We start from the raw sequence: 3,874 nt of genomic DNA, 5'->3' as shown, positions 1-3,874 counted from the left end.
ATGTTTCAGTTACACTTAGAAGTTTTATGTTTTGAAATCACAGAGGAATTACTTAAAAAAAAAAAATCCAACAACAAAAAAAACCCAAAACTTCACAAGGAACAGATTTTAATAAGATAATTCAGTTTGTCTCAAAAGTTGATCAATAAATAAAATATCCCACTCTCTCTCCTTTCTCCCTCTCATTGCCATTGAGTCAGAACAGATTCATAGCTGACACTGTTTTTATCAGAGGTTGTAAATCACATGAAAGGCAACTGCTGATCTTTCTCCTGCAGAGCAGCTGGTGAATTTGAAATGCTTGACTTTTGGTTGGCAGCACAACTCCTGACTCACTAGGCCACCAGATCTCCCCTAATAAATAAAATAGTAGTAGTAATTTAACATCAACCAGAAAGAATTTTTATATTGCATAACTATAGCAATAAATAAATATGGTGCTCTTTACACAACTATGCCAATTTTGAATCTTGGGTCCTCAAAACGTTAAGAAAAGTTACCAGTACCATAAGAAGAAATGTGTATTACTAATCATGCATTACCATAGCCTCCAAGAAGCAAGCAGACAACATAATAGTATGTGACTAAAGCTATTTATTTGTTGACATATCTACACCTTGCTATCAACTTCTGCTGCTTCTTGCTGTATACGAAAGTATTTAATTTGAAGATACCTTTCTAATAACTGAAAAGTCTTTGTTAGAAAACTGTAGAACTGGATAATTTATGTAGCATTTTCTTCCCTCCTAGTTGAGTGCCATTATAGAAGTAAGTCAGGTCAGAGCATGGGGCAAATAAGTTCAGATATTTGAGATTTACCAACTAAACTGTTAAAACCTATTGAAGTTCTTTGTGGAAAAAATGAGACTGTATTCTAATTTATAAATTAGATTTTTCTTATGTTAATAGATTGAATCAACTAAGGTTATATATAAATGCCCCAGAATCTGTAAAAAATAGTCATCAGTTTCTAAGCTTGAAAGATAAAGTACTAAATTTTGAGTGCAATTGACCCCAATATGCTTCATTGATTCTTGGGATCTTTGAAAAAATATTTTTAAATTCAGTATTCACCATTTAAAAAAAAATTAATTCACAGTGACTAAGGGTATTCAGAAGTAGAAAATACATGTCCGCTTTCCAGACTCGGCCCTGTGTAGGGGCCGCTCGTGGCTCTCCGAGACCCGAAAGTTGAGATCTTCTTTGCGCCCTGACACTGCGCCTGGGGCCTTTGCTGCCGTCACCATGCCACAAAATGAGTATATTGAGTTACACCGAAAGCGCTATGGGTACCGTTTGGGTTACCATGAGGAAAAAAAAGAAAGAAAGTCGAGAGGCTCATGAGTGTTCAAAGTAGGCAAAGAAGATGATTGGTCTGAAGGCAAAGCTCTACCATAAGCAGCGTCATGCTGAGAAAATACAAATGAAAAAGACTATCAAGATGCATGGAAAAAGAAACACCAAACAAAAGAACAATGAGAAGACTCCACAAAGGGCAGTACCTGCCTATCTGTTGGACAGAGAGGGGCAGTCCTGAGCTAAAGTACTTTCCAACACGATTAAACAAAAACGCAAAGAGAAAGCGGGAATACGGGAAGTCCCTCTCCCCAAAGTTCGTGCCCAGGGCGAAACAGAAGTACTGAAAGTTATTCGAACAGGAAAGAGAAAAAAGAAAGCCTGGAAGAGGATGGTTACTAAAGTGTGCTTTGTTGGAGATGGTTTTACACGAAAACCACCTAAATATGAAAGAATCATCAGACCAATGGGGCTTACGGTTTAAGAAGGCACATGTAACACATCCCGAACTTAAAGCCACATTTTGCCTGCCAATACTTGGTGTAAAAAAGAATCCTTCATCCTCACTGTATACAACTTTAGGTGTTATTACCAAAGGTACCGTCATTGAGGTGAACGTGAGTGAGATAGGCCTTGTGACACAAGGAGGCAAGGTTATTTGGGGGAAATATGCCCAGGTTACCAACAATCCTGAAAATGATGGCTGCATGAATTCTGTCTTACTGGTCTAATAGCACTTTGACAACTGATACAAACCAGTCAGAAAACCAGCATTACCATGTTCTTCTGAATGCTACCAAACAGCCTTTCTTAAGAAGTCCTGCAGTCAAGAGAACTATTTATTATGATATAAAAACATTAAAATGGTCCAGTTTTACAAATTGGTCTTTATTTTTTTTATCTTCAGAGTTTTAAGTGTTAAGATTGAACAATGAAAAACATCACTGAGCAAGTAGCTACTCCTAGGCAAATCTATCATAAAAATAACCAGTGTTTAAAACTCAACAACTTTTTTATACAGTTGCCTTTGACTCACGGTGACCCATTTCTTTCAGACGGGAATTGTAGGCCATAATGTTTTCAGTGGCTGATTTTTCAAAAGTACATCACCAGCCCTTTCTGACAAAGTGCCTCTGGATGGACTCAAACTTTCACCTTCAGTCAGCAGCTAAGTGGTTAACAGTTTACACTACCCATGAATGCCCTCTAAAAGTTTACCTTTTCTAGAAAAGATCTATATTGACACTGTATTTTCTACCTAACTATGGAAAAGGAAATAAACATACCAAAATATTTGTACTTTTAGCAGTTTATATTCTAAGTAGAGGATTTATTTGCAAAATGGTAATAAAAATTTAACTACCAGAAGAGACTATTAAAAAAAAATACATGTCCACTCATTTGTACCTTGCTATTCCTCATATTTAGAGCTACTTCCAAGTACCAATTTCAACTAATAAGGGTTCATAAAATACAGGTATGTGAAGCTTAATATCCACAATATATTCTGTGAAATAGGACGTTATACGATTTGGACCTTGTGTAAACACCATGTCAGGTAAACGAAATTATTTCACCAAAATCAAGTTCACTGTCATAAAATCAATTCTGACTCATATGAACCATCCTTTGATTTTTCTAAGGCTGTAAATATTAACAGGAGCAAAACTGTCTAACCTTGCTTCCATGGACCAGCTGGTAGATTGTAACCACTGTCATTTTCTCAGCAACCCAACATTTAATTCATTATTTAAAAAACCAAACCAAAAAGCCCAAAGTCATTGTCATAACGCTGAATCCAACTCCTAGTAACCCTCCTTAAGGTTTCCTAAGAAATAATTTTAATGTGAGGAGACTTCTGCAGAGTCTTTTGTGCATTAAAATTGCCTTTTCCTTAGCAGGTCAGCATAGATTACTACCACTATCTTCATCTTCTTTAATAATCTTTTCACTTCCAAATCATTAATTTCTCTTTGCCTCTTGCTTTTGGGATCTTGCTAGCCTAGGTTTTGCTACATTTGGAAGCTATGGTGCATGCCATAGAATATTTTGAAAGGAAATTAAACAGAGATCATGCTACAACACTGAAGTGACATACAATAGATGAGACAGTGCTGTTGTTCTTAAGTTCCGGTAAACTTTCCTTTCTAAAAGAAAATGCTCATATTAAAATGATAAAAAAGGACACTATTGAACTTTAAGCTGCTGTCCAAATCAATTAACTGCCATCCAGTCATTTCCCACTCAGAGTGACCATATGTACAACAGAACAAAAATCAACTTGATCCTGCTCCAGCCTCACACTCTCTGCTGTGCTTAAGCCTGTATCATTACAGTCTGGATCACCAAGTGTGTGTCAATCCATCTCATTAAGGATCTTCTCCTTTTCTGACTCTCTATTTTCAAGCATGATGTCATGCATGACAACATGCCCAAAATAGGTGAGAGGAAGTCTCACCAGCCTTGCTTCTGAATAGCTCCGTAGCTGTACTTCTTGCAAGGCGGACAGCTATGTTTGTTCTTTCTCAGACAGGCACTTTGAATCCACTATCTGCTCTGTGAGAGAAAGATGGGCTCT

The 3,874-nt window shown here is 36.9% G+C and overlaps 1 pseudogene; it reads left to right on the top strand.

Moving 5' to 3' along the window:
• Positions 1–1,245: 1,245 nt before the first annotated feature.
• On the top strand, positions 1,246–2,027 carry LOC102858125 (annotated as a pseudogene).
• The last annotated feature ends 1,847 nt before the right edge of the window (positions 2,028–3,874 follow it).

This window comes from Elephantulus edwardii, unplaced genomic scaffold (genome assembly GCF_000299155.1).
Source record: "Elephantulus edwardii isolate Elephantulus edwardi_28Jun2011 unplaced genomic scaffold, EleEdw1.0 scaffold00007, whole genome shotgun sequence".
Taxonomy (NCBI): domain Eukaryota; kingdom Metazoa; phylum Chordata; class Mammalia; order Macroscelidea; family Macroscelididae; genus Elephantulus; species Elephantulus edwardii.
This window is presented reverse-complemented; position numbering and strand designations above follow the sequence as displayed.